Below are 11,414 nucleotides of genomic sequence, written 5' to 3' on the forward strand. Positions count from 1 at the left end.
CATTTAACAGCAAAAGCAGACGATTTACAGCCGATCTCTTCGGTGTCAATATTCATTGCAACCTTAAACCCGCTGCGAGCAGGGTTCGAACCTGCGCGGGGAAACTCCACTGGATTTCGAATCCAACGCCTTAACCACTCGGCCATCGCAGCTTTCCTCTGTCATTTTCCTCTATTTTGATCCATCTTACGACAGCCATAGTCAAGTGAATTTAATTTGCTGCTTCCTCTGCGGTTCTTCCGCTTCCATCACTGCTCACATATCTGGTTTCTCTATCAATTATCACGGAATGTCAGTCGCCCTTCTCTGCTTCATGAGATTTTCTGCCCATTTCCATCTTTCACCTGATAAATGTTGCATCAGGATGCTTGTTCCAGGGAACGATTTGAGAATGTGCATCCATTCAGAGATCTTAACTGGACTTTCATGAGAAAGGGAAAACACTGCAACTCAGTCTGAGAACGGGGACCGTCAACAGTGACATATTGTGGGTTCTTTTCTCCATCTTATTTTTATCCCTGCGGGAATTGAAAAAGATTCTTGAATTCTGCCGTCAATGTGCTGCAGTTGGCAGTGTGTTGATGGGCTCTTCCCCGATAATCCAGCGGCGCTGGAGAAGATTTACCGTGCGGCGCCCTCTGCAAGAGGAGAAACGCACGCGAGTCTCTTCTGGGCAGACTCAAAAATGCTGCTGCGTTATCGGAACTTCGTGCCGATCAATTGTTTGCAAAATGTTATCGAGGAATCCGGTGCTGTAATAGGAGGGCAACTGTGGACTGTTTTTGTCGCTTCGTCAGTGAACGAATGAAGGGAACGGACGCGAGTGTGCGTTTCACGAAATCCGATGTTTTCTTTCAGTAACTTTATCCATTTGCACCAAAGCGGGCATCTGTGGGCTCTGTAGCGCAATTAATAGCGTGTTGGACTTCTAATAATGCATGCCCAAGTAATTCAAAGGTTGTGGGTTCAAGTCCCACCAGAGTCGGCATTTTGTCCGAATTCGTTGCAACGAAGTCAGAATTCGAGTGGGAGCTGACGTCACCTGATGTTAGAAAATCTGGAAATTCAGGTCATGGTTTGAAATAATCGACTCTTTCACTGAAACACGGAAAATAGATTTTCTCTTAGAGCGTCCGAGTCTGTGAAACTGTTGGGGAAAATGTTGTGGGTACTGAATCTTTGATTATTTCAAAAGCCGGGGAGATAAATACTTGAAAAAAGGGGCTGATACGTTCAGAGGGTTGTCTGGAATGCAGAATTAAGCAGACAGTCTGATTACCCGTGACCTCATTAAATTATGGAGCGTCTGGGTGCTCTTCGGTCTTTCCAATGAGTAAGGATGTTTGTGTTTGGGTACAAGTTTCATATTTTTGATTGTCTTCAGTTTACGCATCTTCTTCAATTCCGTTAATGTTTCAATTTTGACAAGCCCCCTGAATTCTGCTCATTGTAATTCAAACATGTTCTGAAGAAAAAGTCGACAAATTTGTCTTCTATAGTTCAGGAAATAATGTCACTTTTTACCCGGAATCTGTCCCCTCACAATATGCAAGTGCACAGTTTAAGTGGTACCTCATCCCCGCGTAAACCCCGTTTCGAAATGGTAATCTTTATTACTTCTTTGAATTAACAACCCGGACTCAGAAGGCACAGTTTCTGGTGTGGTTCATCTTTTGCTGATTGCAGAGAAGGCAACGGCGGGTAAACGTTATTTAGTCATAAAAACTTTATGAAAACTTCGGCCAATATTGGACGTCTGTGTATATATCTGATTGCACAGTTTAGGAACGGTTGTGAATATTCCAGATAGGGCCCAGAAGAGGTTTTCTTGAATCGCTGCCAATGTGAGTGATATCATATGCAATGCAACACCGTAGAAGTTGGCATTGCGTCATTCAGGTGAAGAACTTTGAGAGGTCACTTTATGTACATCTTGATGTCCATGCCCGGAACAGCAGAGGTAGATAGGGTAATGAGGTCTTTCTTTGCATCCGCTGAAATATATCGTTGTCACCAAAGAGACCCATGTGGACATCGAGAATATTCGTGAAAAATAGCGTCCGTGCACTGGCGTCTGGTAAACACCGTGGTCTGCCACCCGGCAGCCTGACTTGATAACCGTTTACTACTGCTCTCTCCGGCCAATTTTGAAGAGATATGGGATGGGTTGGGAAACGGGAAGCCGCATCAAGCCTCAAGCACTCTTTCTGGGACCAAGAGTTTCAAAGCACTCACGAGAGGCACAGAATTTTCAAGATTAACATGTTCAACCAATGAGCTTTGTTATCTAATGAACGAAAACAACTTCGTTGTGCGGTAGTGTGGCCTAGAGGTCGAAGGCGCTGGAGCAAGGCTCCATTCTCCACCGAAGCATGGGTCGAATCCCATCACTGCCATTGGGTGCATACCAGCTGCAATCAATATTACCCAATGCAGCGTTAAAATGCATCAGGAATGATTTGCTGAACAAAATCTAAAAAAGTCACAAGTCACCGTGTCTGTGTCAATTATATCATTTCAGGTCTCAAGAACAGTCCTTAGTTGTTGTGGGAGAGTTTGGACAGGTAGAAATCGTGGCCCACATTTAATCGAAGCAAATGGGTGTAAAACTATTCAATATCAATCCGCATTCCAGCTCATATATGCAGCGCTGCTTTTACCGTGTCTTGAAATATAGAGTGAACTGGTCGGCCGTCAGGTTTAAAAGGACCTTTGTAACGCGGGATGGGATCGTTTGTCGACAGGAGCAGGGTAAGGGCACAAAGCAGGACACGGTCGCGTATGCAAACGATTGTCTCACTAAACGAACTGCACACCGCAACAACGTAAGGAAACGGTAAACAAAGGCATTGGAATCGTCATCTGGTTGAACCGCTCGCCCTGATTCTTGCTTCCGCAGACACCAACAGTCCTGTAAACTTTTGGAGGCTTTTTATTTGTTCTGTTGCTTTTTGTTTTATGTTTGGAGGTATGTCAACGCCTGTAAGGTGCTTGCATGGAGCCCACCTTCATCACACTGCATTCAGCTCATAAAGTAAAGGCTCCGCTGGGAGTTGAACCCAGGATCTCCTGTTTACGAGACAGGCGCTTTGACCAGTTAAGCCACAGAGCCCTCGCGCCGAACTACAGCTGTAATAATGAGATGCACCTTGCAATTAACTTCTCTTGTTCGTCTGCTGGCGAGGGAATTGCTTCAGATTCTGCTCGTTTTTTTTCATATTCCCTGCTCGGTCTACTTCCAAACATTGTATCACCGTATCCAGTAACGGATTCTCCGCAGTGACAATTCCGCCTGATTTACTGAACGCTTCTTCCCCTCCATTTGCACCACCTCTAACCCTTCTCCCGCCACCTCCGCTCTTTATGTTTGATCTCACCACAGATTCAGAATTCCTCACAGGTAAAATAAAATAGACAAATTAATCAATAGCCGGTGTTTTAAAACTCCCTCAGGTGGTACTGACATGGAAACCAATTGTTTTGTCTATTTAACGAGGTGGGAAGAGAAGGATAACGGAATGCGACCGGCATGAAATCAGTTCCAGAGAGGGAGGTGGCTGATGGTTTGAATGCTTTAAAATTGCGGAATACATTTCCCTGGGACTGACGCTGCAAACCCACTGCAGTCTGACATCTGGTTCTCAACAGGTCCGGATGTAATTCTGCCGTTGCTTTCCTTCTGTGTGAGTAGCGAAAGACGTTCTTGTGCAGAACCTTAATAATGATACAATTTACATTTCTCCATGTTCTTCGGATGTGTAACAAAATTGCATAATGATACTAATTCTGTTTCAAATTTTGATCGTTTTTACTTCACATTTCTGTAATTAAAGCTTCCAAATTCGTGACTGTTCTTGGTGCTGCTCAGTTTAGATGTACTTCTGTTCACCTGTTCCTTGGTCAGCTCCGGCGGATGAGACCTTGCACATGTGATGTTGATGAGAGGAATCGTGTGGTGCTGCAGATGACCCACGGATAAGGGTTGCCACGGTAAGGGATGTCTGCCTCAAAGTAGTCCGCCCCACTCGCAATTAATTTCGACGCTGAAACAGCTCACTCCATACATCTCACTGAGCCAGCTTGACCGCATTGCATCTGTCAGCGGGAAGGGGCGGGGCAGGAAAAGTGAACATTATAACTTCCCAACCGGGATGAAAACGCTGTTCATTGTGTAAGTACATTCAGCTCCATTGCGGAATCATTCTACATGTGGAAACTGTTGACAGCGGTTAATTCTCTTTGTGCTTGGGAAATGCAAATCTTCTTCTCACTCTCTCGCAAACATCCGCCCCATCAGGGTTCTTAGCTCTTTCTCGTGGCGTTTTCAACAGTATGGGTCCGTATGGTACTAACGGATAAGGCATCTGGCTTCGGTGTTTGATGCGAAATCGTCAGAAGATTGCAGTTTCGAGTTCTGCCAATGTTGTTTTACCAAATGTGGTTGTGATTCTATTCTTCCCCACACTCTCTCCACCACAACTGACCCAACTGATTCAAACACACGCGGTTTAAACGCTTCGGCTTCGAGCAGTGTCCCGCGCCGAGTTTACCTCGGTCACCCTGCACTCGTGGGCAACATAACGAAATGTCCCATCTTCGTTTCACGTAACGTTTTATTTTATGTGTATTGTTTGTAATGTATTTCTGCAACACTGCCATAAACAACGGGGTGGAACTCCTCAAACTGTCTGGAGCAGCTGTTGCTGGGGAGGCGGAGTGTGCTGCACATTCAGCAGGTCAGATCGCAGTAGAGGAGCCACCACAATGAACATGCAAAACCATTGGTGTAGGACCTTAAACACACGTTTCCCTTCCTTCAGACACGCGCGCGGCGGTATGTCCTGATCGACACGTTTGGTGACGCCAGGTCCATCTTATGATGACAGCAGATGTGGGACTGGTTCCTTACAATGCAGAACAGAACAGCACCATGGCAGACCCTTCACCCCATTACGTCTTTCTCAGACCGCGACGCCAAATTAAACTAATCCTATCGCTTTCACGTGGCCCAGTTTCTTCTTTTCTCTGCCCTTCCGTCGATCATGAAATATATCACGTGCTTCTAAAATGCAGCACCGGGCTGATAATGAAGATTGTATTTTTCCCCAACCCATCCCCTGAACAAACAACACACTTTAATATTCTCATTGGCTGCAGTCGTGAAATTAATCATGTCTATTACCTATCTTCAGTCGGGATGGCCGGGCGGTCTGAGGCTCTGCGTTCAGGTCTCAGGCTCCACTGGAGGTGTGGGTTCTAATCCCACTCCTGACAATTAAGCATTTAAATCTTGATCTCCCTCCCTGTTTTCTTCTACTGGCTGCCAGTCTTGCCTGACTCCATCCTCGCTCCTGCCATTGAGCAACCCTGTCCTTCCATAGACCACATCTTCCCATGTTGTTAATCTTTTCGTCCTATCGCTCTTCGTGATCTTTCTCTGGTCCTTTCGACTGCCAGCGAGATTATGGTTCATCCTTTCCTCACTCTCCCGTCCCACCTCCACATCCATTGCTTCCCAAATATACAGAAATCTGCTGATGGCAACGGTGAATGCAGTAACAGCCCAGAGGAGGGAATGATGGGTGGTACAGTTGGGAAATGAGAATGGTTGTGTGAGCTGCGATTTAGAGAGAGACTGAAAACCAGATAATACAGACAGTGCAGGAGTGGGAGGGTCAGACAGTGACGTGACGGCAGACTTGCAGGTTCAGCCAAAGGACGATGAAGGTAACGGAGCGGAATGTGAGACGGAGCTGAGCCATTTGGTCCTGGTCTCAACTCTTCTTCTGGGCCAATTAACCAATCTCCACATTTGTTGATCCAACAAATATTTATTCACCCCATTTTAGATAATTCGAAATAAGTCAGCTCGCACCACCATGTGTTTGATGAAAACTTTAAGTACCTCAGTTGAAGAAGACCTGACTTTTATATTAGAGTTCCGTCCCCTTGTTTGTGACTCTCCCGCTGGTTAAAACATCCCAACATCTGCCCTGTCAGGCTCCCTTAACATCTCCTTTTTGTATGAGTAACGTCAGAGCTCATTCTACTAAAGTCCAAGGAATAAGGGCCCGGGATAGTTCGACATGAAGAATTCATAACATAATGAACTAACACAGTCCCATGATATTCAGATGGAAGTGACAATTCCAGCCCAGCATGCATTTTCAGCGTTCGTTGTTGGTGATTATTTTCAATCAGTTCCGTTCACTGAACGGAGGCGCACTTTTGCAGTAGTCTCGTGTGTGAACTGAGTTCCATAATATCAGACACCAATCGGCTGTCTCAAAGAAAACAATTTTGTTTAATTTCAGGTCGGTTACATAATGTATAACTGATTGCAAAGGATTATCGATTTCAGAGTGCAGGCGATCCTCTATGGAGAGGCGCATTCACCCAGTGTGTGAAGAGAGCGTCATATCACTCAAATCAGCAATAACCTGACAACGCCAAGAACGTCGAGTATGTGAACCGTCTGGAGAACAGCCCGTCTGGGGAACAGCTTCAAATCCGCGCAGTCGTCGATTCTTCTCTGACCGACTGACGAATGGTCCAAAGAGTTCATGCAGGGTGTTGTTCCTCGTGACACGCATAACACACACACACACACACACACACACACACACACACACACACACACACACACACACACACACACACACACACACACACACACGGCTATTTCGCAAAACATTTGTAGAATAATAAATGGAAGAAAATAACAACAGAGCATAAGAAGGAACTGTGCAGTTCACAAACATTAATGACACGGGCAATGTGTAGGGAATACAATGGATGTGCGCATTTTTACATTAAAACACTAATTCCCGTGATGAATGCAATTGTTGTGTAAAACGATGATTTTAGGTACTGTAAGTCGCATATAATTGCTGCTCATATTTTTCATTTAAGTGGGTGAACACGAAGGTAACTCTCTAGATTTCAATATAAACCGGTTGCATGATCAAGGTGCCATCTGTCCGGACTTCCACGAGGTCATTTTGGTGAATGGGGAAAGTCATTGAACAAAATAAGCGATATTTCACCCTGAATTGCTGTCGAGGCTCTTTTTAACAGAAACAGGGAAGTGTTACAGCGGACCTGAGGCCACTATGCCATCGGGAACCTCCTGACACTTTGCAAGATAAATATAACTTCTCTCAACCTCCCGCTTTTCCTCGTAGTTATTGCCTATGTTCTGAGGGGGAAGTGGTTTGCTTCAACAGTTTAATTTGCAAGCGAGGACCGTCATTTGTGCAAACATTCAAGTTTTTTTTTCAATTCTGCTCAATTCTATCACATTTTCCTAAGGTAAGATAAACATAAAGGAACACAATATTATAGCTGTTACCGAACCATTGGGGATAGCAAGGTGGAATTTTCCATTTCCTAATTATTTATCTTCTTACATACTTTTTTTGTCTCCGTTAATCTTGTGTGTTGGAATATTTTGAATTTCAACTTTGCATGAACAATAATGTATTAAAATTCATAATATCCACGACATCCACGGTGATGGGTCCTCTATCTACAAAGACCGAAACGGAAAACCTAAAGACAGCACAAATATCCGGCTGATCCAAGAGTTAACGTTCTACGTTACAGCTCTGCTCGGGTGTTCACAGTAAAGAAGGTTACACTCACTGCCTTCGCATTGAGTGCCTCTCACGGTGGCCAGAGCAACGGTCAATTAAAGTGCAGGATGACTTTATTTGGGGAGGATTGCAGGCGGCCATGAGTGCCCCACACTCCTACTGCAATTTGAAGACAACACGTAGTCCAGACGGAAGAGGAGATGTTGTTTCGCAAACGTTTATTAGGCATTTCTTGCAGCAAGTGCAGGAGGTCATAGGCAGATTGATCAGTGTGGGAGTGGGATGTTGAATTAGTGTCGCGGACACCTGGAAGTTCAGCGTTACCCCTGCGGACTGAAAGCAGGTTCTCTGCAAAGCGATCAATCACTCTGCGTCTGGCTTCTCCAATGTGAACTCCGAATGCAGTACACTGGATTGGAAGGTTGACTCACTGCTTCGCCTGAACCGACTATTTGGACCCATTACTGTTGAACTATTTGGTGCCCAACCAGAACCGGCGAATCGTCCAAATAGAAGATTCTTCAATTTGGCTGGATTTTCCAAATATTTCTCACCACCACACAACCTCCTCCCTCTGTCCCTCTTTTCTTTTTAAAATGAATTGGGATACAATTTCCAGGTTCAATGATGTACCCGGTTCTGGTCCAGTGTCATGTTCTCCAGTTTTCGTGACACTATTGCCGTTGCCCCTTTGGTCTCCTCAGAAGTGCGGGCAGTGCCGACTGGTGAAGCCGAAATAGCTCAGTTGGGAGAGCATTAGACTGAAGATCTAAAGGTCCCTGGTTCAATCCCGGATTTCGGCAGTTTTTATATATTATTTGAATCTCGCTGCCTCGCGGCACAATCTTCGTGGAACATTTGTCAGTGGGCTGATACCTGTGTTCACAGAGGTACTTTCGGGTTCAGTGATGTGACTGAAATCTTCTACTTTATCTCCGATCATAAGGTCCTTCCTTGCTCGGTGCGAAGTTTCAAACCTGGAGTGTCCTCCCCGACGATAGGACCTGCTGAATGTGCCACACACTCCACCAACATCAGTCCGGCTTCCCAGCAGCGGCTCCTCCCGACACCACATCGTGCAAAGTGTTTCGATGTGTTGGAAAAATACGCTTGAATCGCAGACCCTGAGATAGGGGAACTCCAAAGTGTTCACCCGCCCTGATTTAGCAGACGGGAGGCTGGAACCCGTCCCTCTATCTCTGACTCCGCCACTGTCCGCTGGGAGAAAGGACCTTCTGGCTGTTTCAACGCGAGAAGTTGCGGGAGAGTAACTGGCCGCTGATGCTTTGCGTCATGAACCAGGAGGTACGTATGTCATTGTCATTGCGGCCGGCTTTGTTGCTGTTCCCGAATGTTGCTGTTGTGTCGGAAGATGCGGCCACCTGCTGCAGGCGGTATCACCTGAGCAGCTTGCCTTTGTTCCCGTCTGTGCGAATCGACTGCTGCTGGAGATGGGGAGGATGCGACGTCTCCTGCTGGGAACATTTTGCAGAGAAGTAACTCTGCCGGGTTTCTTCAGCCAATCGGACTGACAAAGCCTCAGCTGTGTAACAGAAATTCCAAACGTTTGAAAAGAACAGCGGTCCGGCTGCTTTCCAGCGACCTGTTGGATTCCTGACAAATAGTGCGGGTTAACAGGACGATAGTTTTTGACTTACCGCTTCTCCCCGTCACACGACAGCCATTGAGAGTGGAAATTTGCACTATTTTGGAAACTGATTCTGAAGAACCTTAACATTTGTTTTGCCTCATCCATGTGGCCACTTCGCCCCTTCTCTTTCCCCTCCCTCGCCCTAATGACTTGACCATCTTATCCCCACCTCGTTCCCTTTATTCCATTCCTTTGCACGATTCCTCCTTCTTCAGCCCTTTGCATCTTCAGCCTGTCACGTCTCAGATTCTTGCATCTCTCCACTCCCCCACCCACCTACCTCCCCCTCTACCCTGGGCTCACCTATCAGCTCTCAGATTGCGCATCTCACCTTCTCCCTTACTTTCGTTCTGGCTTCTGCATTATTTCCTTCCAGTCCTGTTCAAGATGTCTTGGCCGGTAACGTTAACTGTTGATCTCTGCCATTCCCCGCACCTCCGCTCTCATGTCCGCCCCTCCCAGACCCAACCGGAGAGGAATCCCCTTGTCTCAAAGTTCATCCCACCAGCCTACGTATTCAGCACATCATTCTCCGCCACTTCCGCCATCTCCAACGGGATGCTACAACGAAGCATATCCTCCCGTCCCGCCCCTTTCTTTTTTTCGCAGGGATCGCTCTCTCCGCGAGTCTACTGTTAACTCCTTCCCACCCCCACACATCCTGTTCTCACCCAGGGTAACTTTTCACTGCATCCGCAATAAGGTGTAACACCTGTCCCTACCCCACCTCTTCACCTCCATCCAGGAACCCAAACAGTCGTTTCAGGTGAGACAGAGATTCACCAGCACCTCCCTTAATATCATCTACTGCATTCGGTGCTCCAAGTGTGAGACCAAACGCAGACTAGGTGACCATTTCGCAGAACACCCGCGCTCTTTCCGTAACCGCGATCTGCACATTCCCGTTGCCAATCACTTCAACTCCCCCTCCCACACTGTCACTAATATGTCACTCCTCGGCCTCCGACACTGCCAGGGAATTCCAAGCACAAATTGGAGGAACAACAGCTCATTTTCCATCTTGGATACTTGCAGCCGATCGGCATGAACATTGAATTCTCCCACTTTATATCACCCCTATCCCTCTTCCCACAACAGCCCCCCCCCACACTATGCTTCGTCTCTTCTTCGCTTTCCTAGCCTTTTACTTCTTCTCTCTTCTTACCTTTTTCCCATCCCGCGGATGATCTTCACAACCTCCCCAGCACCTGCCAATCACTACCTCTCACCTGCAATATACCTATCACCTTCCCATGTGCCCACCCCACCTCACTTCTTTTGTCCACCGACACTGCTCTGATTTTTCCTCCTACTTATTGGACTTTTCATCTTTTCCGATCTTCAGTCCTGAAGAAGGGTCCTGACCCGAAACGTTGACCGCCTGCTTTTCTCCACGGATGCTGCCTGGCCTGCTGCGTTCCTCCAGCATCGTAGTATTCCTCACCTATCAACTGCCAGCTTGTGATTCCCCCACACACCCTCCAGCTTTTCTATTCTGCCTTCTGTCCGCTTCCTTCCAGTCCTGATGAAGAATCTCGACCCGTAACGTTTACTGATCATCTATAGATGCTGCCTGCTGAGTTCCTCCAGCATTTTCTGTGTTTGGCTCCAGATTCCAACATCTGGAGAATCTCTTGTGTCTCGTCAGTTATGAAGGTGCTTGTGGAAGTACATTGCAAGCAAGGCACACACCACAAAATTTTGCGAGCGATGTCTATGAGGACGGGAAGACCGGCGTACACGCGGCGCAGGAAACTAGTGGTCGAAACGGACGCGTTTCAAATGGGTGTGTTTGGAATAGATAGGACAGATGTGATTGGGTGAGTGAGCGACAGAATGTAAACAAAATCTTACGTTCAGTAAAACGACCGTGAGAGGACTCGAACCTGCAGTCCTCTCCATTAGGCCACAGGGTTCCTTCCTCCTCAAGGACTCTGACAAAGAATTGAGACGGATGCACGGGCCGGCGTTCTGTGAGAAAGTGAGAAGAAGGAAGGGCGCATTTTCAAGCAGATGGATAATTACCCGGTGTGAAGTATTTTGACTATGTCGAACGATTCCGTGACGTAACTGAGAGAACTCACAGAAGAAGCAGAGTTTTCATTGCCGCTCGAAATTTAGAAAGTTCTCTTTCCCTGTCTCACCCCTTTCCGCTAACAGATACAAGT

The 11,414-nt window shown here is 46.7% G+C and overlaps 4 non-coding genes across 4 annotated transcripts; 2 read left to right on the plus strand and 2 right to left on the minus strand.

The window, feature by feature from the left end:
- Positions 1–70: 70 nt before the first annotated feature.
- Positions 71–152, minus strand: trnas-cga (transfer RNA serine (anticodon CGA)). Its single transcript has one exon. It is a non-coding gene; the product is annotated as a tRNA-Ser (tRNA).
- A 742-nt stretch (positions 153–894) lies between these two features.
- On the plus strand, positions 895–985 carry trnar-ucu (transfer RNA arginine (anticodon UCU)). Its single transcript is given in 2 exon segments — positions 895–931; positions 950–985. It is a non-coding gene; the product is annotated as a tRNA-Arg (tRNA).
- Positions 986–3,038: 2,053 nt separating this feature from the next.
- trnat-cgu (transfer RNA threonine (anticodon CGU)) lies at positions 3,039–3,112 on the minus strand. Its single transcript has one exon. It is a non-coding gene; the product is annotated as a tRNA-Thr (tRNA).
- A 5,213-nt stretch (positions 3,113–8,325) lies between these two features.
- On the plus strand, positions 8,326–8,398 carry trnaf-gaa (transfer RNA phenylalanine (anticodon GAA)). Its single transcript has one exon. It is a non-coding gene; the product is annotated as a tRNA-Phe (tRNA).
- The last annotated feature ends 3,016 nt before the right edge of the window (positions 8,399–11,414 follow it).

This window comes from Pristis pectinata, chromosome 14 (genome assembly GCF_009764475.1).
Source record: "Pristis pectinata isolate sPriPec2 chromosome 14, sPriPec2.1.pri, whole genome shotgun sequence".
In the NCBI taxonomy this organism is placed as follows: domain Eukaryota; kingdom Metazoa; phylum Chordata; class Chondrichthyes; order Rhinopristiformes; family Pristidae; genus Pristis; species Pristis pectinata.